At 34.9% G+C, this 27765-nt stretch overlaps 1 long non-coding RNA gene and 1 other non-coding gene across 2 annotated transcripts in view; both read left to right on the top strand.

Annotated features, from left to right (window-relative positions):
* The window catches only part of LOC141410956 (uncharacterized), a 104274-nt gene that overhangs the window by 62237 nt on the left and 14272 nt on the right, over positions 1 to 27765 (top strand). The gene's annotated exons all lie outside the window — the stretch shown is intronic.
* Positions 12553 to 12625, top strand: Trnag-acc (transfer RNA glycine (anticodon ACC)). Its single transcript has one exon. It is a non-coding gene; the product is annotated as a tRNA-Gly (tRNA).

Here is a 27765-nt window from a genome sequence, read left to right as displayed (position 1 = left end):
TGTGGGCACAGAGAAGAGAAAGTGTTTTTTACAGTGCTTTCATGCCTGTGTGAACACGTGTGCATATAAGTACATATATACTTATTGTAGTAAAGGAGGAATTAAGTGTTTTTAAATTGTTTCTTCCCATGGATGCACAAGAAGGCTTCATAGAAACCAATATCTTATGATCATTATATTTACAAAAGGGTCTTACCTAACATGAGACCTGAGTTCAGAGGTTGTAAAGTCTGTCTAGGTAGGGTCATTTGCTAACCCTGAAATCTCATATCTACTCAACACTGTTGTAGGCACTGAGGATAGAGGAGTGAGAAGAATGCAGAGAAGGTTATTTCTGTGATGAAACTTGTTTTAGTGAGGGAGATAAACAATTACTAAAAAAGATCAACACAGTTATGAAAACAAAATAGGACAGCACTTAAGAGACAAAACAAGACAATACATGATTTATTGAGCAACATTCTATAAGCCAGTGGGAAGATATCTCACCAAGGAGGTGATGTGTGGAGTAGCCTTACACATATCTAGGGACAAAACACCTTGGGGAAGAACTCTGCAAGTCCAGGAAACAGTGCAGAAGACAGACCAATGAAGAAGCATTTGTCCAAACAATTCCTGGGTGAGGCTTGTTTTGGTAGAGTAGAAGAAGAAGAAGAAAAGAAAAGAAGGAAAAAGAAGGAGGATGAGAGGGAGAAAGAGAGAAAGAAGATGTAGAAGAGGAGGAAGAAGAAGAAAAAGAGAAGGAAGCAGAAGAAGTAGAAATGTAGAAGCAGAAAGAAAACAGGCAGATATAGACTATCTTCCTGAGGCAAGGCTATCATGACTGCATAAAATAGATGGAAACAGCTCATTCTGGCTTTAAATAACTTTATGGCATTTGTGTTATAATGACACTTGCAGGCATCTACCTTTGCTAAAATTAATGAGATGTAAAAGCAAAAAAAGTAATAAAAAACTACTGAAATGCTATTTTTTGGTTTGAAACAATTGTTATATACTTAATTTGTCATCAAGAAATCTTTTGTTCATGCTCATAAAGCTAAATTAGGCTGAAATGAAAAATTGTAATATATTCCTTTCCATAACTAGTCAAAACTATTATAAAAGTGAAGTACTGCATTCATGTCTTAATGTTTCCATATTATGTCAATATAACCTCAATGGCTAAACTTGTGGTCACATTTTTAAAATATACTAGTGATGACTGGCTTCAAGGACTACATAATTACTTGCCAGTCAATTTTTTCCTTTAAGAAAGTTCCCTACGGTTGGGCACAGTGGCTCACACCTGCAATGGAGATCAGGAGGATTGTAGTTTGAAGCCAGTCCAGGTAAACAGTCTGTGAGACTCAGTCTCAACCAGTGAACACTAGGCATGGTGACACATGCACCTGTCATCCCAGTTGTGTTGGTAGGGTAAAAAGAAGGATCGCAGTCCAGCCAGTGCTAGACTCAAAAATAACCAAAGCAAAAAGGGCTGGGGGTATGTGACTCCAGTGGTAGAGCATCTGCCTAGCAAGTGCAAGGCCTTAAGTTCAAACGCCAATATTTCCCCCCAAAAAAACCCAACAACTTTTTTTCCTAAAGTCAAAACAACCTCCTTTTCTAATGTAGTCTACAGATAAACAAACAATCAGTTCTTTGTTGATCAATAAATAGATCAAGTACATTCAGAAGGAAATGCTTCATTTTAACTGCTTCTAGAATTAACCAACTTGTGGGTAAATAACTGATGTGAGATCAGAGAGAAGCAGGAAACTATTGAAGTTTTTTGGGGGGTATATTTGCTTGCGTGAGTGGATATCTAGAATTTGGGACATATTTATCCTTCATCTGTTTGTTGTGGACAAACTAAATAGCAATATTTACTTTTAGGCACATATGACTCATCTGAACTCATTTAAAATTTCATTTTTAACAAGCCATGCCTTTCTTGTCATTGAGCCTGATCCTTCTGTATAAATCATTATTACTTCCTCTTTCCTCTTTTATCCAGTTGATGCAAATTTAACCTCCAAATCTTCTGTATTAATATACTTCTAGAAGAATTTTTTGTAAATGACCATCTAATTTGGGTTAGATAGCTTGGCTATCAATTTCTACAGTATTCTTTTCTACCCTCACATACTTCTCTAATTGCTTAGCTATCTATAATTTCATCAAGTCTATAATTTCTGTGTGGACAGGAACTGTCTTTCAATCTATTTCAATATCCCCCAATGAGTAGCACAATGCTTAGCATGTAGCAAGTACCCAATTATTTGAAAAATAAATCAATTCCTCAATAAAGCAATGAATGAAAGTATCTAGTCCTCTAAGTCATTTTCTATTTCTCCTTTTCTTCTGTTCTCCAAATAATTTACTATATTTTTCTGCTTGCATTACAAGTGTCATATCTCATGGAGATATCAGTGAAGCAGCTCTGCCGCTCTTTGCCATCATGGTTGTATCCAACTTATGCTCAGGTAAGTGCACTGGCTTGATGGCACATCACCAAAGATTTCAAAGGTTGGCACTGGTCCTGCTCAAAGACAAAATATACTCTTTTCCTTTCATTTTCATTATTACTTCAGTATTTAGCAAGCAAACTTTTCTTAACTATTAAATGGATGATAATTCTAACACTTTCTAGTTTGCAATAAAATGAGATGCTGAAAGCATAAGTGGAAGATACATAATAGCGCTATGGATGTGAAGATATTCTAGATAGCTGACCTCGCCCAAATTATTACATTACATCTTAATAACTATTTGGTGCGAGCTGGTTATGGGCTAGGCCTTGAGCAATGCCCTAAGAATTTTTTTTTAAAAAGGAAAACAACACTGACAAAGCTCTGATATTGTGAATATTAAGCCTCATTCTGGAGAGAGATATGTGTATAAGTGGGTTGGTGGGCAGGGATACTCACAGAAATTGGGAAGTGATGGAAGCACCTATTCTATTTGTTCAAATACATACTTAAATTACATTTTCCCTTCAATAATTTTTTTATAGTAAATGAACTTGAGCTAAAACATTTGGTAAGGACAATAAGCTGCCTTAGCCAGTACTTCAGGTCAAGCCAGCTTCTGTTCAAGCAGGAGCTGTGCACTAGAACAGCTTTGGAAGGATTAACTTCATTGACATTTAAAGCTCAAATATCTATAAAGGATTTATGTAATGTCCCTTGGAGTACATCAGGAGAGAGTGGAGGGAAATATCAGAAGTGCTTAAACAACTGGGCATTCAAATGTCATTTTTAGTGCCCCAAGTTATAGTGATAATTATAATTCAAACTGAAGTTGACAGACATCCTGATTATGAAGTATTGGTAGAGCAAATAACAGGCACTCTTTCCTTGTATGTGTCATGTCTGTTTATTGACCTGTGCACTAGTTTGTCTAGGAATGAAATGTCGGGTCAAAGTTGCATGTGTGCATAAGTTTACTAGGAGCCCTTAATGACTTTCCAGAACAACTGTATCAGTCAGTGTTACTACCAATGGCTCATCTAGGTGTCTATTTCTCCAGTTGTGTATTAACATTTGATATATCTACATTCACCATTTTTGCCAATATTGAGTGTATAAAAAGTTTACTTCAGGATCATTTCAGTTTGGAGTTAAAGCACAAAGAATGTGCAAACTCTCTCAAGAGAACATTTTCAACTTGTGATAAAAAACAAAGATAACGATCTGATTAAACAGGGAGCTATGCTATGTTTATAAATAAGATGAATTCATGTGTTAATAATGTAAAATATTAATAGCTATATTATCATAATTTATATTAATTTGATATTCATTCATTAATTTAACACACTGATTCTGTGCATCACCATCCAGAAATCCATCTGGATTTTTTGAAGAAATGTGCATACTGAAATTAATATAGGAGAGTTAAGGGCTAGAAAACACGATTTTGCTTTTGCAGAAGAATAGCAAAGAAAAGAGATGAGTTGTACCATTAAGACTAAAATATGTTAAATTGGCTTATGAACAGACATCAGAGAAATAGGCCTTTAATTATATGGGATATGGCATATGATCAAGACATTCCTGCCAATCAGAGAAAGAGCCAACTGCAATATATGGCATTGAGAAAACTCTTTAGTTATATGTAGAAGAGAACTGACTCACATTTTATATAATATCCAAAAAGTGCACTTCAGAAGCATTAATGATCTGAATGAGAACACAACATGAGATTAGCAATGAAAAAAGACTTTTTGGTAGAACCTATATATTTTAAAATGTGATAGATTTGATTATATCAGAATTGATTATTTCTGTTGAGAATAAATATATACTATTACTATACATTTCTTCATTAACAGTGAAGAAAGATAATCAAAAGTCATAAAAGTTAATATTGATAATTAGATTGAATCATGTAATTGTCAGTTTTTGACATACAAGAATAACAATTATACAAGGTTTGACCCAATACAAGAAATCCTTTAATAGCATAAGAAAAATAGGAAGACAATAAGAGAATGATCAAAGGTTAGAAATCGGGAAGAGAAGGAAAACTTCAAATGATTGACAATTATAAATCATTATATAAGATAATCAAATTCACTAGAAATAAAAAGAAAATTGAAAGAACAATAAGATAGCAAGCAAATACTACATAAACCAATCATTTAATCATGAGTTAACCGTAAAACTGGGTTTAAAGAATTATATTCTAAATAGATATAATACTAACTAGGCAGTCCCTCATCAAAGTTAAATTTGATAACTTTCGTCAAATGCACATAACTGCCATGTACATGTTTTCAATTCACAGTAGTAGACAGTAGGCTGTCAGTAGAGTGTGAGTAACATGGAGAAGGTATTTAGTGATTACAAGAGGGAACCCTGCAATAGGGCATTGGAGGGCCAAGTTTCAGTTCTTCAACTCTTGTAGGACTTTAACAAAATTCACGCTAGTCTAAATTCCACTGTCTTTGTGTATAAGTTTGCAGTAATCATAGCACACACCTCACAGTATTGTGAGCATTAAGTGATAGACAAAAAGGGCCTCAGCAAAAGCTTACTACATAATATAAAGTCTACAAATGTATTTGAGTAATGAGTTTTTTCTTTGGACATGCATTTTTGTTAAATTTTATACTGTTTTTATTTCTAACTAATATTATTATTAGTTAATAATTAGTAATAAAAATTATTATTTCTAATAATTTTTAGACCATATTGTAAATTTAGTATACTGTGTTCTACAGGAGATATTCCGTCAATACACATTAGTGTAGTCATATAAAATCAGCACAACCTTTATCTTAAATTAGATGTGTATCTTAGTTTACCCTAGGTATCATTGTCATGCTTGCAAAGCAAGTGCTAGGCTCTGAGTTCAAACTCCAATACCTCCAAAAATCTATCTATATATAGAAAATCTATTATCTGAGTGGTATCAGACCATGGAGGTATTTGTAGGGCATACTCACTATATATCTATATATAGAGAGATAAATATAGATAGATATCATTGTCAAAGCAAGATAAAATACTAATTACTTATCATAAGACTTCACTTCTATGTTTTTGGAAGACAAAAATAGGGACATAGTAGAAATAAAATTTCAGACAATAAAAGTAAATCTTCATTAGTATTCCTCAAACTCTGAATTGAAAATTGGACAGAAAGCAAGTTCTAAACCTTGGATATGAAGAAAGGAAGTGAGGTTGTCAGCTAAAGGAGGAAAGAAGAAAGGCAAGGGAGCCATAAACAGAAAGACAAATGACTTAAAGCCCTGCTTAACTCTGAAAACTTACTTCAATTTGTTCATGTGTTTCCAAAATATTCTGCTAATAGGAACCACAATGAGTATTAAATATCTAGCAAGTGATGATCCATTAGCTGAAACCAAATTGATGTGACCCCAAAGCCACACTTTTCTAAACTGCTTTTCAACTCAAGTTAGAACATAAAGGAAGAGCAGGTCAGCCTTCAGTGTTCATTCCTGATGGCTACTGAGATGATGCTCAACTCAGCACTGATCCATTCATAAAAACACATCTGAACAACTTCATCATCTGCTAACTTAATAACGTTTGGGGAAACATTTCTCAGCAAGAGAGATATAAGGGTGGTAAGACTAGAAACAAAATTAATGACCTACATAATGCTAACTTTTTTTTACTCTCTGTACAGATAATTTCTTTCAATAATTATATCTGTTTAAAGAAAAATCTTTTTTCTTTTTGCTAATGAAAATATTCCTGTAATAAACAACCTTATAAATATGTGCAAAAAGAACCCTGAGGCATGAGGTGAACCTTTTCAAATATAATATGAGACATTAATATTAATTAGATGGATAAATATTTTAATAGTCTGTGCTGGTTGATATCCACTCAAGCACCATTTCCTGCTGGGCTAGAATTTTCAATTACTTAATTTCTGTTACTACTAGATAAGAAAATTTATTTTTGTTCCTTCAAATATATCTAATTGAATATTAGCCCTTGTTAGTTATGTTTGCACAAGAAACAAATGTATAGTTACAGTATTATTTGGCTCTAGACACAGTCTTCCCTTAGCTTTGTTTTTCTGTCATTTGTTTAAAAAATAAAAAGAAGGAAATCCAATAGAATTGCTTTTGTAGTTATGCCAGCCTAACTTGGCTAGGAAGTTTGTGTAACTTCTCACTTGTCCTAGGAGCTAATTTTTCCTAGGAATAAAGATGCTATAGTTTACCTCTTTCTGAGGTCTGAGGGGAATAGGAAGCAAGATAGGAAGGAGTTGGGGGGGGGGACTGTTAAGAAATTTTCCCAGAAAATGAAAGTATACATATAGATTCAGAATGTCCTGACCAATGCCAGATTACTGGCACCATCAGAACTTTATGTGTGAAATATTGTCCCAAATGAGATATTATCTGAGTCTTTCTTATTCCTCCACTAAGCCCAGAATGCATTTATGTGTGGAAGGAATTCTCTAGGACATAAGAATAGTAACAAAGGTTGGCAAAAGATGTCTTAGTTTCAACATATCCAGAATTTTATTCTTTATATAAGCTAGCACCTGGATTTAGTTTATGTGATCACACCCAAATAAGGACAGCTTCTATATTTCTCTAACATCAGTGCACGTGTCTCCCACTGCATATGTGCTTGTTTATCTGTGTCACATATTACCTAGATTAATTTGACAATTCAGTGTAAAATACAAAGGTGAATAAGACAGATGTAGTTCCTGGCCTCCTGTGGAATTATAGTGAATAGAAGCAATAAAAACAACCAAAAAAAAAAGAACATAAGAGTACTTTTACAATAATATAACAAGGAAAGCAAGCTGAAATCTCATTTACATACAGCAATAAAGAATTAAGTAAAGCTAACATTTTCTCATACTGAAAGCGAAAGGATAAGAAATGAATATTTATTTAAGGAACCCAAGAAAGAGCATTCTAAGCAAAAGGCAGCATGCCGTGGCCCTGTGGTTAAGGGAGTTTACCATGTTATGGGAGCTAGAACACCCAGCAGGTTGAAGAATAGTGAGGAATGGGAGCAGTGGATCAAAATTAACTTGCAGAGACGAGTGTTACCAGACCACAGAGGTCTTTGCAGATCTTTACTCGCAGATCTCATTCTAAACACAGTGAGAAGTAACTGACATAATTTAAAGTGAGAAAATAACATTCTGATTTGAGATTCATGAAAACTACTTTGAATTCTGGAATGTACATGTTCAAGAAAACACTTAAGAGATTGTTTCACCATGAAAAAATGCTCATCATCTCTAGCAATAAAGGAAATGCAAATTAAAACCACACTAAGATTCCACATCACCCCTGTTAGAGTAGCCATCATTAGCAACACCACCAACAACAGGTGTTGGTGAGGATGTGAGGAAAAAGGAACCCTCTTACACTGTTGGTGGGATTGTAAACTAGTACAACCACTCTGGAAAAAAATTTGGAGGCTACTTAAAAAGCTAAACATTGATCTACCATTTGATCCAGCAATACCACTCTTGGGGATATACTCAAAAGACTGTGACACAGGTTACTCCAGAGGCACCTGCAGACCCATGTATATTGCGGCACTATTCACAATATCCAAGTTATGGAAACAGCCAAGATGCCCCACCACCGACGAATGGATTAAGAAAATGTGGTATCTATACACAATGGAATTTTATGCAGCCATGAGGAAGAACGAAATGTTATCATTCGCTGGTAAATGGATGGAATTGGAGAACATCATTCTGAGTGAGGTTAGCCTGGCCCAAAAGACCAAAAATCATATGTTCTCCCTCATATGCAGACATTAGATCAAGGGCAAACACAACATGGGGATTGGACTTTGGGCACATGATAAAAGCAAGAGCACACAAGGGAGGGGTGAGGATAGGTAAGACACCTAACAAATTAGCTAGCATTTGTTGCCCTTAACGCAGAGAAACTAAAGCAGATACCTTAAAAGCAACTGAGGCCAATAGGAAAAGGGGACCAGGAACTAGAGAAAAGGTGAGATCAAAAAGAATTAACCTAGAAGGTAACACCCACGCACAGGAAATCAATGTGAGTCAATGCCCTGTATAGCTATCCTTATCTCAACCAGCAAAAACCCTTGTTCCTTCCTACTATTGCTTATACTCTCTCTACAACAAAATTAGAAATAAGGGCAAAATAGTTTCTGCTGGGTATTGAGGGGGTGGGGGGGAGAGGGAGGGGGTAGAATAGGTGGTAAGGGAGGGGGTGGGGGCAGGGGGGGAGAAATGACCCAAGCCTTGTATGCACATATGAATAATAAAATAATTTTAAAAAAAGAGATTATTTCACAATCCAGGTGAGTAACAATGGTAGCCAAGTTTCAGGTGTCTTTGTCAATTAGGGATTCACTAAATGATGAATTAATGAACATGATGCAGCACTATTGGACAAGTCTAATTTACCATTTGGGTTGTTAGGATCAGGTCTTTAGGAAAATGTACATTAATAGCAGGAAGTAAATTTGATACTAAACTCTCATTGGTTTAATGGAAACCCAAATATTTGAGAGAACAGTGATATCTAAATGACTTAGAAAAAAGTCAATAATGAGTTTTTCATAAGTACAGACAATTACTTCATATTACTGTGGCAGAGTAATTGAACTCGCTATTTGTAGTTAATATCTTGTGGCACAACATATTAGGTGCTATCATGAAGATTTATTGGTGTGGTTGAACCTATCCTGAACCTTTAGGACAAAAATCAACATTCAGTGAGAGTATTTGCTAGTAACTCAGCAAAGCCTTCTTCCTACAAGCACTGTGCAATAAATAACAGTATACTTATTTTAAAGGTAAGGAAATGAATATTGTAAGACCTTAAATTATTTGTCTCACAAATGATGAGTATGAATTTTCTTCTAGGTTTTCCTGACTAGAAAGACTAACATTTTTCTCACATATTGATGGTTTATTGCCATTTGTTATAATTGAGAGACACTCCCAAGGACAAATTAAGCTTATAAATTTATAGTGTAGACTTATTTGAATCCATGCATAATTTTCCAATTTATATAAATGAGTCTATTAAATTTCTAAAGCTTCATTGCCACCCAATCTACTGAGCCTTATCTCTGTTTACCTAAGGGAAATGATAGCAATTAAATACCAGCCACAAAATTCACTCAGAGCCGAAGAGCTAAGTTAATATAGGTCAAACAACAAAACAGCATATTAGTAAACCTGAGCAAGCCTCATGAACATAAAATGCACATTATATGAAGAAAATCTTAACATTTTAAGTGAAATTTCCACTAAATAATTAGAAATTTGAAAAGTAAATCACTCTTAAATCTTTTCTACATAATATTATTTTTCTCTTTTATAACACCTCCTTTCCAAAAGATAGCATAGTTCCAATTTCAATAGAAATTGATCTTTCTAGCCTTTGCAATGTAATGAAAAGCAAGCAGAAGGGAGAAATTTCACACATTCATCACATAGCCCTCCCCTGAAGTGATCCTTACTTTGTTTACATCTTAATTTTGGTCTATTTGACAGTTAGTTTCATATTTACTATATATCTGTCTTTTGTTAGGTACTTGAAAAATAACAAAAATTCTTGGATGTTACATTTTCCATACAGTTTGGGATTTTCTGAAAAAAAAAAACAAGTAAAATCATATTTATTGTATCGAAACACTTAAGACCTTAAGCTCAGAAGAAGGTTTGGTATAGTGAGCTTGAGACTGAATCTTGGATTATATACATATATGTTTCAATCTGTCAAAATAAAACATTACTACACTTTGAAAAACAATGTCAGTAACAAAACATATATATTACAGGAATTATAATTGGTATTATTGAGCTTATTTCCACTTTCCATCACTTTGCTTACTAGAAATATTGAAGATCTTATCAACATCTCCATGAGACAGGTAATAGAGATGCATATACAAGATGCTTTTTAATGTTTATTCTGAATTGATTCTTCTTTGATGCCAGCCTTTTCCAAAAGACTTAGCCTATTATCAATGCTAAAAGTGAAAAAGCTTTGGACAAACTTATTTTAACATGATTTCTCACTACGGTTGAGACTGTACTTTCAGCATTTAAGACATACGGTTATACATTGCCTAATTATCTCCCGTGATAACAACTTGCTTGAGCACATTAGATCATTTATCCTATTATCCCTGTGATAATAATTTAATGACTCATGAAATCTTCAATCCACTGTTCCTACCACATTTTTCCATTCTTAGCCCTAAATTCCCTAAAACCCTCAATTCCCATTTTACCAGAGATTCCAAAGTCAAATTTATAACTCTTTATTGTACAAATTTAACTCCTTTCCCTCTGTATCACTTCCTTAGAAAACTCCAACCATCATTAACCAAACTACTTGCTTTCTCCATGCCTGTACGTGATCAATCAGTGCCAAAAATTACAACCTTGCTAATAGGTTATACCAACCCACTTTCAAAATATCTCCAAATCACTGATGAACACTTACATTGAGAAAACCTTACCATGCATAGCTAGTAACTTTAATGTTCAACTCTTGAAAATGATGATTTCATAACTTTTCTTCCAAAGCTTCCCAGTACATCGAGCTAATGGTCAATCCTGAGAAGCAGAAAAACAGGAACAATCAGATGTCTGCCACCTCCTCTTCCCAAACCCTACACCATCAACCTGAATGCACCTTCACTCACATTATCTTTCATCTCATTTCACGTAAAATAAGAGTCCCGGGTCCTATTTCACCGTCTTCACTTAAAGTGAATATCCCATTCCCTTTCTTACTTCCTCTCTTTCGAATCAAGCCCATTGATAAACATGCCTTAATATTGAAATGAAAACAGGATCCTTTCTCTAGGTCCTCTCCAACTGTGGCCCAATTTTCCTGCCCTGAACACCATTAAAAAGTTTTATTGTTCTTCCCGTCTCCATTTTCTGATCACTTATGTGTATCACAGCCTATTCTGACTAAACTTCAGTTCCCATGAACTCTTTATAAAGCTCTTATCAAAGAATGATATTGCTGAAATCTTGAAGAAATCGGTGATCAAATCTGTTCTGCTCTTGTGGTCATCTCATTATCTGTATTAGTCAGGGTTCTTTCACTGAGTGATTACAGAGGCTAGCGAGTCTAAAATATACAGGGTGGAGATGCAGAAGAGATAGGATTCCAGACTGAGTCTGAAGGCCATCTGCCATAGAACCGGAAATAGCGGATGTTACAGATAAAGTTCTTTTGCTCAGGGAAAGCTGATTTTTTTTTTTTTTTGCTGTTGTTCTATTAAGGACTTAATTGGATGAGAACCACTTATGTTATGGAGAACAACCTGCTTACCTCAAAATTTACCAATTTAAATGTTAATATCATTCAAAAACATACAGTAACATCCAGAATAGTGTTTGAACCAGTAAATGGCCACTTCATGGCCTAATCAGTTGACACATAAAATTAACCATCACAGTACCATTTGTTATTGATGGCTACTTGGTCCTTCAGGCTTAAATCATACTCACTCTTCTGATTTTCTGACTATTCTCACTCTCTATTCTTTCAGTCTTCTTTGTAAGTTTCTCTTTTTCTAGCAGAAGTTTTCCCTTTAAATTTGCAGTCTCCTAGGGTCCAGTCTTCATTCATTTTCTATTCTACATAATCTGATAATCCCAAATATATGGCCTCCAGCCAGAACTCTCAGGATTCAAAATTCAGCTGCCTACTCAACATGTCAGTTTAATATCTAAAGATTATTAATTACCAATACAAAATTAACCTGTCCCAAGAAGAAACTGTGTACGTATGCATGTATATACAAGAAGATAAACTATCCAGTGGTTCTGTCATCATTAGAATAAAATAAATCTTGGTGTGGTGGCTTAAGCCTGTAATCCTAACTACTTGGGAGGAAGAGACTGGAAAGATCATGATTCGAGGCCAGCCGGGGAAAAAGTTTGTGAGACTTCATTTCAACCAATGGTTGGGCACAGTGGTACACACCTGTCATCCTAGATATACGGTGAGGCACAAATAGGAAGATAGTGGTCCAGGCCAGCCTGGACATAAAGCAAGACCCTATTTCAAAAATAATAACCAACACAAAATGGACTGGTGGCATGGCTTAAGTGGTAGAGCACCTGCCTACCAAGCATGAGGCCCTGTGTTCAAACCCCAGTACTGCCAAAACAAAGAAGTAAGAAAATATACTGCAATGGTCAGCAGGGCTAATGAAGATCTTTGTCATTCATAACAAGGCATTTTGATGGAAAGCTTTTGAAGCTTTAATGGAGAAGTGATACGAATCACTTTCTCCTTAAAAAATTATGGTTAAGGTGAATTCACGTCTGATATATTTGATGCATTGTAAGAACCTGTGTAAATGCCACAGTGTACTCCCATCACAACAGTGAAGAAAAAAAGAATAAAATGAAGAGAAAAGCACAAAAACCTTAAAACCAAAGAATCTTTGTAAATGCCACAATGTACCTTCACCCAATGCAACAATAAAGGAAGGAAAAAATAATAAATAAATACCAAAATCATTTGATTAATCTATAATATACTTGTAGAAAAGTATATGTATCATCATCTTACAACTTAATGAATTCCTTCAAAGCAAATAGTCATGTAACCACCACCCTCATAAAGAAACAGAACTTTAGCCAGATGTTCTTTCCTCTCCCCAGGGGTAACCACGATCCTCATCCAACAATTAGAGTAATTTTAATATTTTTAGAATGTCATATAGAATATAATCTTTTATGTCTGGCTTCTTTTCTCAGTGCAATATTTTTGAGATGTATCCATCTTATGTGTGGCAGTAGTTTACTCATTTTTGTTACTTTGGTTATTCTGTCCTTTGAATACATCACAGTTTATTTTTTCACTATTGGTAACCATTAGAGTTGTTTCAAGGATATTACAAACAGTGCTGCCATGAGCATTCTTGTAAATGTCTTTTGGTGTACATGTGTCCTGTATGTTCTTTTCTATTTAGTATATTCCTAGGAGTGAAATTCCTAGTTAATACAGTATATATATGTTCAAATCTCGTTATTAATACAAAGTGTTTTTTCAAAGTAATTACACCAATTTGCATTTCTACCATCACTGTGAAAGTTTAATTACTTTATATTCTTGCCAACAATCAGTATTTGACTTTCTTCGTAGTTTTAAATAAGTGAATAATTTCATTTATCTCTCCCTTTATTGAAGTGTAACATAAATATTTTAGTAACAGGTCTCTGACTTATTTATCCCTATATTCTCACAGCTTGGAATTCTTATCTAGCCATAAGTATTCAGTAAATGCTTTTGACTGAATAACTGATCACAGCCTCTGTTGGAATCCCAAACTGGTGTCTAACACTTGTGCTTCTGTCTCCCTATAAATTATGGTGAAGTCTGTTTTGCCTCATTTTTTCTACTAACTTTTAAAAAACACTCCTATTTTTGTGTCTTCTTTTGTTTCACCTTTTCCTCGAAACCCCTTCTAGCTGACGTCCTATCATACCTATGTAGAACATTCAATGTTCAATATTTTAAAGTGTATTTTTATTTTTAAGTGGCACATAATTTTACGTATTTGTGGGGTGCAGTGTGATATTTCATTACATGTACACAATGTGTAATGATCAGATCAAGAGACTTGGCAAAGCTATACATCAGACAAAGGATTGATAACCAGGTTATACAGGGAACTTAAGAAACTAAACTCTCCTAAAATCAATGAACCCATTAAGAAATGGGGAACTGAACTAACCCAAACAATGTATGCACATGTGAATAAATGAATAATAATAAAAAAAGAGACTTGGCAAATCTATCACTTCAAACAATTATCACTTCTTTGTGTTAGGAACATTCAATATCCTCTCTACTAGCTGTTTTGAAATAGACAATAGAAGTTATTTCTCCTATCTGCTTACTGCTGTAAACTGTGAACCATCCTCTTCCCATCTCCACATCCTTCCTGAGCTCTAGCAACCACTATTCTATATTCAACTTCTCTGAGACCAACTTTTTAGCTTCCATACATAAGTGAGACCATCCAGTGTTTGTCTTTCTGTGCTAGTCTTATTTCCTTTAACATTTTGTCCTTATGTTCAATCCTTGTTGCTCCAAGTGTCGGGATTTCTCTTTTATGGGTAAATAATATTCTACTGCATGTATATGTGTCAAATTTTCTTTATCCATTTATCCGTTGAGGGACATGATTGTGGGTTATCTATCTTGGCTGTTGTGAATATTGCTACAATAGACATATAAATGCAGATATCTTTTCAAAATACTAATTTAAAGGCCATGCATAGTGGTGCACATCTATAATCATAGCTGCTAGGGAGGAAGAGAAAAGAGAATCAGGTTTTGAGGGAAGCATTGAAATAAATATTAGCAAAACCCTATCTCAAAAAACAAGCTGGACACGGTGGCTCGTATCTGTAATCACAGCTATTAGAAGTACAGATAGGAGGACCATGGTCTGAGGATAACTTAAGCCGAAGTACAAGACCCTATCTGAGAAATAAGTAAAACATAAAGGGCTGAGTGTGTGGCTCAAGTAGTAGAATGCTTGCCTAGTAAGCATGACATTCTGAATTCAAATCCTTGTGCTGCCAGAAAACATAATATCATACACACAAGTAAGCATGGGATTGCTAGATCACAATGCAGTTCTAGTAAATGGAAAACTATTTAATAGAGGGAACTTTATATTGTTTTCCATAATGGCCATTGCTGTTTTGACTCCTGTTGGTTTGTAGTATGTTTTGAAGTTGGGTATTGCAATTCTTTCAGCTTTGTTCTTTTTGTTCAGGATTGCTTTGGATGTTTGGGGTCTTATGTACTTCTATACAAATTTTAGGAATTTTTCTCTGTTTCTGTGAAGAATGTCATTGGTATTTTTAAAGGAATTGCATTGTAACTATGAATAGCTTTGGGTAATATGAATATTTAAGGAATATTAATTCTTCAAAATCCATGAATATGAAATGTCTTTCCATTTTTAAATGATATTTAGGGTTTCTTAATCAATGTTTTATAATTATTTTGAACCATCCTCACATTCCTGGGATAAATTGCACTTGGTTTGGGTGAATAGATTTTTTTTTTTGGCAGTACTGGGGTTGGAACTCAGGGCCTCATGCTTGCTAGGCAGGCACTCTGCCACTCAAGTCACTCCACCAGCATGGGTGAATAGATTTTTTACTTAGTAGTGTTTTGTTGAGAATTTTTACATCTAATTTCATCAAGTATATTAATCTGGAGAGAGAGTGTGTGTATGGAGGAGGGGCTTGTCTGATTTGGGTATCAGGGTAATGCTGGGATCATATGATGAATTTTGATGGATTCCTTCCCTTTCAATTTTTCTGGAAAAGTTTGAGAAGAATTGATGTTAATTTCTCTTTAACTATTTAGTAATTTTCAGCAGTGAAGCCATCTGTTCCTGGGCTTTTCTTTATTGGGAGACTTTAATTACTAATTCAATTTTGTTACTTTTTATTGTTCTATTGGGTTTCTATGTTTTCACAGTTCAATTTGGTAGTTTATATGTTTCCAAGAATTTATTCATTTCTTCTAAGCTTTCCAGTTTTTGGCATATAATTGATGATAAGACTATCTAGTGGTCCTTAGTATTTCTGAGGTTTCAGTTGTACTGTCTCTATTTTGATGTCTGATTTTATTTGGATCCTCTTTCCATTTTTCTTGGTAAGTCTAGCTAAAATTTTTTCTACTTTTTAATTTTTTTAAAAAAACAACTTATAATTCCATTGATCTTTTGTAATGTTTTACTCTCTATTTTGCTTATTTTTATTGGTATCATTATTTCTTTATTTATGCTAATTTTGGGTTTAGTTTCTTCATGCTTTTCTGGTTATTTCGATTATTTCTTGGGAATATTTCTGTCTTTTTGGTATGTGAGTGCTTATTGCTATAAACTTTCCTTAAGATGAAACTTATGGACTACAGCATAAGTTATGGGTTACAGCATAAGTTATAGTATATTTAGTTTTCATTTTCATTTGTTTCAAGAATTTTTTAAATTTCTCTTTTGATTTCTTCATTGACCCATGGGTCATTCAAGATTCTATTATTTAATTTCCATGTATTTATATATTCATTGTTCTATATATGTTCTATTCATTCATGAGAAAAAAATGTGTGTTTTGCAGCTATTAGATAAAAAGCTCTGTAAGTATCTGGTAGACCCATTTGCTCTACTGTGTGGTTTAACTATTTTGTAGCTTTGTTGGTTTTTGTTTGTATGATCTGCCCACTGAAGTCTCCAACAATTATTTTGTTGGAATTTCCTTATACCTTTAGAGTTAGTAGTGTTTGGTTTATGTATTTGAATACTTCAGCCTTGGATATGTAAAAGTATATGCATATATATATATATACATATTATTTAATTAATCCCTTTATCATTGTATAGTGACATTTTTCATGTCTTTTTGTCTTTTTACAGTTTTTTTTAATTTCAAGTCCATTTTATCTGATGTAAGTATAGCTACTACTAATGATTCTTGGGTTCCATTGCATGGTATATTTTTTTCCCATCCCTTCACTTTCAGTATACGCTTGTCATTACTTATGAAGTGAGTTTCTTATAGATAGAATACAGTTAGGTATTTTAAAGTCATTCAGCCAATCAAAACCTTTTAAATAGATAATTTGATCCATTTGCATTCAAGGTTATTATTGATAAGTAAAAACATACTCCTGTCATTTTGTTCTTTTTTCTGGTTGTTTTATATATCTTTTGTTCCTTTCTTCCTCTTTTGTTCTTATCTGTGTTTGGGTGGTTTTCTGTATTAATGAGGTTTCATCCTTTTCTATTTCTCTTCTGTTCTGCTAGTGATTCTTATATCTGTGTGCATGCATTTATGGTGGTAGTCATCATCCTTTCACATCTGAGTCAGGCAAAAACTCCTGGGGTAGCTGTCTAGCAACTTTACAGGTCTCTGGATGTGTGGGATCTCAAGATAGCCTGTGTAGCAGGAGTCTGGGTAGGGGAGGAGACAATGTGGGATGGGCTCTTTTTTCTGCGACAATGCAACAGTGTGGTAACCAAGAACTCTCTAGCGTGGCCTGTGAGGGCCACAGGATCCTATAGGAGCCTCAGATGTTCATGGTCTCCCATGTCTCTGATTTGTGATTGATTTTGAGAGATGGAACAATAAGTGCTATTGTCTTCCATCCTCATATGGTGATGATGTGTCTGTACTCCAGAAAATCTCTGCCACATCCCCATTACACTGCAAAAACTCTAGTGAAATAAAAGGTTGGTTTTTAAATTTTTATTTTGGTCCTTTTTTGTTGAAAGAAATTTTCCAGGCGTATCTAGCCAACCATCTTGCCAATGCCATCCCAATTTTCCAACTCTTGAATTCATAACCTTTCTTCAAAAATCTTTTTTCACACCCAGCTGATGATGGGTCCTCATAAGAAGAAAATCTGTTTTGATAAGATAATCTGTGATTTAAAAAATGTAGTGTAGAAATTAACACTGCAAATTTAAAACACAGGAGAGAAACTGAATAAATAAGTATTTAGTGATATTTTTTAAAAAGACTCATTGACTTTAAGAACACTCTCCAAACAGAGTCCTGTCCATGCCCATCAGGGCAACACAGGAAAATTTTAGATTCTTTATTCAGAGACTCAAGCTTTGTATGTCTGTATTAATAGATCAGAATTCAGATTACATGTAGAAGAAGAGAAGAAATAGTTTTCTTGTAAAGGGGAGGAAAAACAGCAAGGATTTCCTTCTCCTTGCTAATGCTTGTTAGAAAAATCATGGAAAATCTAAGCCTAACAAATATTCTAGACAAATAAGAACAAAACCAAAGAAGTCAGTTTAGAAGATTGTGTTTGATAAGCACAGGTCTCTTTCATGTGAAAAGTTCTATAAAGAACAGTTTTTAATAGGACCCATATGAAACAAAATAATGTAGTTCAAAATATTCTCTTAAAAAGCAGTGAGGTAGTGACAAATCTAAATCATGCCCAATATTTTATAATTGCATTTAGATACCAGAGAAAATTTATGCATCTTCCTCCTTGAGGAAGATAGAGTGAAAAAGGTAGATACAGGGGAGAAAAGAAGAAGAGAGAAAGAGAAGAGAGGGACTAGGAGGAAGGAGGGTAAATGAGAGGGAGGAAGGGAGAAAAGCCCAACAGTGTGTGGCTATTGAAGAAATACTGGAGAAATGAATAAAGAAACCATATTGGAAGCTGAGTGTTTTGAAGGGAACATGTGAAAGATTTTTAAGTTATTATTTGCCTTGGTAAGAAACCAAAGCAAAAATACAGTATAAAGTGTTTGCTGAGCTTTTTTTTTTTTTTTAGTTAAATTGACTTTGCTTAATATTTTATTGATTTTTAAAAAAACTTTTTTATTATTCATTTATTCACATGTGCATACATTGTTTGGGTCATTTCTCCAACCTGCTCCTCTCCCCACTCTATCCCCTCCCCTCTCACTTCCAGGCAGAACCTGTTCTGCCCTTATCTCTAATTTTGTTGAAGAGAAGACTTAAGCATAATAAGGAAGACAAAGCATTTTTGCTAGTTGAGTTAAGGATAGCTATACAGAAAGATTCCTAGCATTGCTTTCATGTACAAATGTGTGAGATTTTCCTGCAAATAAAATTATATTCTCCATAACTAGCAGTGATGCACTTCTAGGACCTTTCTTTTACTTTGTTTTGTTTTGTTTTCTTAAATTATCGTTGTGCTTGGGGTACAATGTGACATTTTTTAAAGTTCTTACAATTTATCAGTTGAATTCACCCTCTCCATCCTCCTCCTCTGTTCCCCACTTCCCCCCATTCCTGAAGTAGTTTCAACATCTCTCATTTTTCCATTTTTGTACATGAGTACATAATATTTATACTACATTCATGTTCTCGCATTCTTTCTTTATATCCTCCCCCCTCCCACTGGAACCAACCCCCAGTCAGGACCTGTTTTATCTTCCTATTCTAGGATAGGTCTTTTAAACTTAGAGAATAAATAATATGCTTTTTCATTTTCCTGAATATTCTGAACAGTTTTATAGTAGAATTTTAGAAAGTATCTGGTAATTGAGTAAATATAGATTAAAAAATGAAAATAAATTTATAATCGATGAAATTGCACAGAAATTCCTTAAGATTAAGTATAAACTAACAAAAAAAAAACAGAGTAACTACTCAGAATGCATGGAGGACTGTTATACATTTGATAAATCACCCACAAGTTATATTTATAAAATACATCAGAATTTATGTCAGAAAAATATAGAAGAATTGGGGAGGTCATCATCATATAATTATACTAAAGAACTTCACGCACATGCTTGGGAGCTCAACATCTTATAACAGTTTGCCCCAAGGTACATTCTATTTTTTTTTTCATTTTTCTTTTATTATTCATATGTGCATACCCAAGGTACATTCTAAAATGCACTAATTCTTTTCTATATTTTTCACAAGGGAGGAAAATATTCTGTCATTAAATGAGTTTTAGGGAAAATATATATTTTCAGAGCCAATTTAGTACAATTGTGAATCCCTTATTTCATATTTTTTTTCATATTTTTCATATTTGCATAGTCTATATGTTTTTGAAATCTGAATCACCTTTTTTGAGCCAAATCTCCAAAAGTTTCAAGTTTTAGAGCATTTTGAATTTTAGATTTCCATATTAGAATATCTAAACTTCTACCTGGAACATGCATCATAGAACTAATCTTGACTCAACATTTGATGTATTATTTGGTGCTATAATGGTGTGAGTAAAAGTGTGAACAATTCAGTAATTTCTAATTTAAAAATAATTATTCTTGCCAAGTGTGATCTAAGCTTCTAAAATAATTACCAGTATTTAAAAATTTACAATCTCTAAACTCTGTGCTTTGGTTGATTATTTCTATCACTATGCCTTAATTACATCTCAACCTATATTGTACTTTTACTTATTTTATTAATTATGCAAAGCATATATTAATTATGCAAAGGGATTTCATTGTGATATTTCCATACTTGCAAAAAATGTACTTTGATTGAATTCAATTCACTCCTTTGTTCTTTTTCTTTTCCCTTCCCTCTTTCCTTAACCAATTTTAATGGATTTCATTATTCTATTTTCATATATGCATATAAAATACTTTAATCATAACCATCCCCATCATTCTTTCCTTTTGCCCTCCCCTCTCCCACTGGTTCCCTCACTAAACAGTCCTGTTTTACACTCATGTCATTTTTTAGCTTTTAAAAAAATTTTATCATTTTTACATTTACTTACATGTGTATACATTATTTGGGCCTAACCCCTCTTCCCCCACCTCAGGGTAGAACCTGTTCTGTACTCTTGTTCTCTGATTTTGTTGAAGAAAAAAACATAAAAGATAATAAGAAAAACATGGCGTTTTTGCTAGTTTGAGATAAGGATAGCAATACAGGGAGATTCCTTGTGTTGTTTCCATGCATATGTGTATTACAACCCAAAGTGATTCATCTCTACCAGACCTTTTCACTACTTCTAGTCCCCTTCCCATAGTGGTCTCTGCCAGTTTAAGATTATTATATTCACTCCTCTACAGTGAGCACATCAACCACATTCAAGTTTTAGGTTTCCTTCGCTTTCCCTATTCCTCCTATGCACGGTCTCCCCTTGGTTTGTGACCCATGTCCAATAATATTACTGCATTTGTTTTAGGTCTATAATCCACATATGAGGGAGAACAAGCAGCTTTTGGCCTGACTGACTTTGCTTAAGATGATGTTCTCCAGTTCTATCCACTTACCTGCAAATGACAAAATTTTATTCTTCTTTGTGGCTGAAGACAATTCTATTGTGTATAAATATCACATTTTCTTAATCCATTTTGTCAGTAGTGGGCCATTTTGGCTGTTTCCATAGCTTGGCTATTGTGAGTAGTGCTGCAATAAACATGGGTGTGCAGATATCTTTGTAGTAACCTGAGTTGCATTCCTTTGGGTTTATCCCTAGGAGTGGGATTGCTGGATCATATGGCAGATCTATGTTTAGTTTTTTAAGAAGCCTCAATATTGTTTTCCACAGTGGTTGCTACATTCCTACCAGCAGCTGAGGGTTCCTTTTTCCCCACATCCTTAGCAATTGTTCTTGTTGGTGTTCTTAATGATGGCTATTCTAACAGGAGTGAGGTGGAATCTTGGTGTGGTTTTTATTTGCATTTCCTTTATGGCCAGGGATGGTGAGCATTTTTTCATGTGTTTTTTAGTCATTTGGACTTCTTCCTTTGAAAAAGTTCTGTTTAGCTCCATTGCCCGTTTCTTTATTGGGTCACTGATTTTGGGAGAGTTTAGTTTTTTGAATTCCCTGTATATTCTGGTTATCGGCTCCATGTCTGATGTATAACTAGAAAAGATTTTCTCTGTGGGTGGCCTCTTCAATACAGAGACCATTTATTTTGTTGCACAGAAGCATTTTAATTTCAGGTAGTCCCATTTGTCAATCCTTTCTATTATTTTCTGAGCCACTTGAGTTCTACTGAGGAAGTCCTTATCCATAACTATTGTTTCCAGTGTATTTGCTGGTCTTTCCTCTACTAACTTCAAGGTTTCAGGTCTGATATTAAGGTTCTTAATCCAGTTCAAGTTGATACTAGGAGAGGGTGACAGGCACGAATCTAGTTTTAGTTTTCTTCAGGCAGATAACCACTTTTCCCAGCAACATTTGTTGAAGAGGGTGTCTTTTCTCCATTATATGTTTTTGGCACCTTTGTCAAAAAGTTAGGTGGGCATGGCTGTGTGGATTCATATTTAGGTCATCTATTCTGTTCCACTGGTCTTCATGTCTGTCTTTGTGCTGGTACCATGCTGTTTTTATTGCTATGGCTCTGCAATATAGTTTAAAGTCAGGTATTGTGATAAGTCCAGCATTGCTCTTTTTGTTCAGTATGGCTTCACTATTCGTGGTCTTTTGTGCTTCTAAATGAATTTTAGGATAGATTTTTCAATCTCTGTGATGAATGTCATTGAGATTTTGATGGGAATTGTGTTGAACATGTAGATTGCTTTTGGTAGTATAGTCATTTTTACTATGTTGATTCTGCCAATCCAGGTGCAAGGGAGATCTTTCCACCTTCTGTAGTCTTCCTCCACTTCTTTCTTCAGTGGTTTGTAGTTCTCCTTCTAAAGGTCATTTACACCATTTGTTAAGTTTATTCCTATGTATTTGATTTTTTTGAGGTTATTGTAAATGGAATTATTTTCCTATATTCTTTCTCAATCTGTTCATTGTTGGTGTATAGAAAGGATACTGATTTTTGTAAGTCGATTGTGTGTCCTGCTCCTTTGCTGAAGCTGTTTATGTGTGTAGGAGTTTTTCAGGTCACTAAGGTGTAAGATCATGTCATCTGCAAATAGGATAGTTTAACTTCTTCTTTACCTATTTGTATTTCTTTTATTTCTTCTTCTTGCCTATTGCTCTGGCTAGGAATTCTAAGACACTGTTGAACAGGAGTGGGGAGAGTGGGCACCCTTGTCTCATTCCTGACTTTAGGGGAAATGGTTTCAGTTTTTCTCCATGAAGATAGTGTTGACTATAGGTTTGTCATACATAGCCTTTATAATGTTGAGGTACATTCCTTCATTTCTAGCTTCCTCAGAGCTTTTATCATTAAATGGTATTGAATCTTATTAAAGGCTTTTTCTGGGTCTATTGAGATGATCAAGTGCTTTTTGTCTTTGCTTTTATCAATATGCTGCATTATATTTAATGATTTGTGTATGTTGAACCATCCCAGAATCCTTGGGATGAAGCTGATTTGGTCATGATGTATGATCTTCCTGATATGTCCTTAGATTCAGTTTGCCATTATTTTATTGAGGATTTTTGCATCAATGTTCATTAAGAAGATTGGCCTGTAGTTCTTATTTTTGGATGTGTCCTTGTCCGGTGTTGGGATGAGTGTAATTCTGGCTTCACAGAATGATTTGGGCAGTGTTCCTTCCCTTTCTATTTCATGGAAAAGTTTAAGGAGTGTTAGTATTAGTTCTTATTTAAAGGTCTGGTGGAATTCAGCAGAGAATCTGTCAGGTCCTGGACTTTTCTTTTTTGAGACACTCTATTGCTGCCTCAATTTCATTATAATTATAGATCTGCTTAGGTGGTTAATATTCTCTTGGTTCAGTTTTGCATGGTCACAAGTGTCTAAAAATTTGTCCATTTCTTCAAGATTTTCCAATTTATTTGAATATAGGTTCTCAAAATAGTCCCTCGTGGTTCCCTGGATTTCCTTGGTGTTTGTTGTTATCTCCCTTTTTTTGTTTCTGATTTTACTAATTTGTATCTTTTTCGTCCTCATTTTAGACAGATTTGCCAGGGGATGTCAGTCTTTTTTTTTTTTTTTTTCATAGAGCCCACTTTTTGTTTAGTTTATTCTTTGTATTTTTTTTTTTTTGGTCTCTATTTCTTAATTCTGGCCCTTATTTTTATTATTTCTCTCCTTCTGCTTGTTTTGGGTTTAGTTTGTTCTTATTTTTCTAGGAGTTTGAGATGTAGCATTAGGTCAATTATTTGAGATCTTTCTGTGTTTTTAAATATATGCACTCATGGCTATAAACTTTCCTCTTAGGACTGCCTGTGCTGTGTCCCCTAGGTTCTGATAGACTGTGTTTTCATTTTCATTAAATTCCAGGAAATTTTGATTTCCTCTCTTATTTCTTCTATGACCCACTGATCATTGAATGATGTGTTCTTCAGCCTCCAATTATTTGTGTATTTTGTGTTGCTTCTTTTGTTTTGTTGTAGTTTTATTGCATTGTGATAAGATTGTATGCACGGGATTATTTCAATTTTCTTATATTTTTTACAGCTTGCTTTGTGCTCTAAGATGTGGTCTATCTTGGAGAAAGTTCCATGGGCTGCTGAGAAGAATGTATATTGTATTGTTGCAGGGTGAAATATTCTGCAGCCATCAGTTAGGTCCATTTGATGTATGATGTCATTTAGTTCTATGATTTCTTTGTTGATTTTTTGTCTGGATGACCTATCTGTTGGTGATAGAATGGTATTAAGTCTCCCACTACCACTGTGTTGGAGTTACATGTGTTTTTAAGTCCTTTAGTATATGTTTGATTAAGTTGGGCTCACTGGCATTGGGTACATATAGGTTGATAACTGTTATTCCCTTTTGATGTATTGCTCCTTTTATTAAAATTAAGTGACCTTCTTTATCTCATTTGACTAATGTAAGTTTGCAGTCACTGCTGTTTTCGAGGACATTAGCTTAGTAAATTTTCTTCTACCCTTTCACCGTAAGCCAGTGTTTATTTCTGTCAATAAGGTGAGTGTCTTGTAAATAGCAGATTGTTGAATCTTCCTTTTTAATACAGTTTGCCAAGTGGTGTCTTTTGATGGAGGTATTGAGTCTCTTGACATTCAGTGTTAATATTGATAGGCATGTGGTGATTCCTGCCACTCAGTTGTTTTTGTTGTTTAAGGATTTGAATGTGTATAGCTGAATCAATGCTACTCTCTAACTTCTTTTTTCTTCTCCTGCATTTTAATACTTTTTATCCTTTCATGGTTTTGATTGCTTTCATCTTCTGCGTGCAGAATTCCTTGTAGACTCTTCGGTAGTGGTGGCTTGGTGGTCATATATTGTTAAGTTTCTGTTTATCATGGGAGACTTTTATTCCTCTGTCAATTTTGAATGATAGTTTTGCTGGGCAAAGTATTTTAAGACTGAAGTTATTTTCTTTCAGTGCCCAAAATACCTCACTACATGCGCTCTTGCTTTTACGGTTTCCATTGAGAAATCTGTTATTTTGATGGTCTTATCTTTATATGTTATTTGGGTTTTTTTTCTCTTACAGTCTTCAACATTCTTTCTCTGTTCTCTGTGCTTGTTTTAATGATCATATGCTGTGGACTGGTTCTGTCTTAGTCAAGTCTGTTTGGTGTCCTGGAGGCTTCCTGTACCTGAATAAGCAAATCTTTCTTGAGATTTGGGACATTTTCTGTTATTATTTTATTGAATATATTATTTATCTCTTTAGCTTACACCTCTTTTCCTTCTTCAGTGCCCATGATTCTCATGTTTGATCTTTTCTGGAGTTGCTGAGTTCTTGCATATTCCTTTTATAGCACTTGAGTTGTTTGACTAAACATTCTTCTGTTTTTTTCTTTAATATCTATTTTATCTTTGAGCTCTGAGATTCTGTCTTCCACTTGTTCTAGTTTGCTGGAGTGGTTTTCTACTGTTTTTTCTTTAACTGAAGGGTTTTATATTTCCAGGATTTCTGTTTGAGTCTTTTTTCTGGGTCTTTTCCATATCTTTGTTCAACTTCTCTTTAATATCTTGTGTTGTCTTTTTTTATTTCATATATCTCTTTTTAAATGATCTCTTTTGTTTCACTTTGGTATTTGTTGAAGTCCTCTCTGAGTTCATTTTGTTGTTTCTGTGTCTTCTCAAGTTTTTTTTGTTTGTGGTGTCTTGAAATTTCTTGAGTACATGTGTACTTTCTGATTAACTTTGTCTTGTAGATTGTCTATGAGTTTCTCAGTGACCTCTTCCATGATTTCCTCTTTGAGAGATCTTTTTGTGGGTGTCACTGGGTTCATCAATAACATTTATCATTGTTTTGTTGGCATCAGGAACTGGGCATACATTTTCTTCATTTCCCACTAAATCCTCTATTGAAATTTTTTTTGAGGAGTGTAATTTCCTTCCTCTCCTCTTCTCCCTATCACCCCAATTGGTGCTATGCAGCTAAGTTCTTGATTGGCTAGTTGGTGTTTTTAATTGCCTGTTTTCTTTCCCTTGATTTAATTTTTGTGTTGTGACTGACTTAATTGTTAGCTAGGTTGATGTGCTATTTCTGACCCTGGCCTGGCAGGGTAAATTATCAATAACAAATTTGCAGTTTCAATGCCAGCTTGAAGGGGGAGATGGCTAAAGGGTTCTTTTTTCCACTTTCCTTGGTCTAATGGGCCATCTGTTACAAGTGGGTCTCGCCAGGTGACTGGCTTGTAAGCAGTATTTGGTTCCTTCTCTCCACAGGGCAGGTTGCAATTGTGACCTGAGGTAACTCTGCCAGCTTGTGCAAGGTGGTCAGATCTGTTGTTGTTTTTGCCAGGCAGCAGCTTGCTTCCCTACTGTTGCAACTCTGACTGGTAAGCTCCTCCCCCAGCAAGGTGGGGCAGTTCATTTTTGAGTACTGCCCTCAGTCCCCTAAGACCAGCCCATGGATCCACCACAGCCCTGCTTTGGGAGGTTGGCTTGTCACCCCACCCCCACTCTCAGGCTTTGTTACGTGTTTTTTCTTTCACTGAGAGTTTGGCTCCTTGTCCCACCACTGTTCTCTAAGGCAGGTTCAGCATTCCACCCCACCACAATGTCAGTGTTAGATTACAATTTGTTTTTTATGCTCTTCAGTTTTTATTCAGAGGTTGTGCTGGATTATGTTCCCAGGGAGTGGGTAGGGAAGTTGTGTATGGTGCTTGTTGCTCACCTGTTGGGACTGCAGGTTTACACAGGCAGCTTTGAAACCAGCTGGTGGGGAGAAATGATGTACCACACCACTTTTCTCAAGGCAGACACTTATTGGGACTGGGTTCAGTGAGGTGAGCTGTAGGTAGGCTTTCCATGGGTTATGGGTCCAGGATGTCTCACAGTTCAATTCTGATGCTCTATCTTTTGCTTATTGAAGAAAAAAAAAAAAAAGAAACAAAAGGGAGAAACAGCCAAGGGGCTTTTTTCCCCAGGACAAACATACCCTATTAGCTGTGCTTTGCCAGGATTGTCCAGCTGTTAGGTGCAATTAAAAGCTGTTTTAAGGGTCAGTCCTTGAATTTTGTGTGCACCTAGTGTGTTGGTTATTATTTTGCCTAGAAACAATCAGAATTAGCCAAGTGTAGCTCCCACATTTTGAGGTGGTTCCTGGAGTCATGCAGCTCAGAAATACTGGTTCCTTATCCTAACCACCATCTTGGATCCTATCCATTCTTTATCTTTTATTCTTTTTTTCTTTTAGTTTAGATTCCACATATGAGAGAAAACATGCAATATTTGTCCATCAATCTGACTTATTTTGTGTAAAATTATGATCTCCAGTTCTATCCATTTTCCCCCAAATGATATAATTTCATTCTTCTTTATGGCTGAATAATTTAATCCATTGTATATCCATTGTGTAAATATGCTACATTTTCTTTTTCTTTTTGGGAGGGGCAGTACTAGGGTTGGAACTCAGGGCCTATAACTTGAGCAACTCCACCAGCCCTTTTTTGTGGAGGATTTTCTTGAGATAGGGTCTCACAAACTATTTGCCCAGGCTGGCTTCAAA

This window comes from Castor canadensis, chromosome 9 (genome assembly GCF_047511655.1).
Source record: "Castor canadensis chromosome 9, mCasCan1.hap1v2, whole genome shotgun sequence".
Taxonomy (NCBI): domain Eukaryota; kingdom Metazoa; phylum Chordata; class Mammalia; order Rodentia; family Castoridae; genus Castor; species Castor canadensis.
Note: the sequence above shows the minus strand (reverse complement) of the source record. Positions and strands in the feature narration are given on the sequence as shown.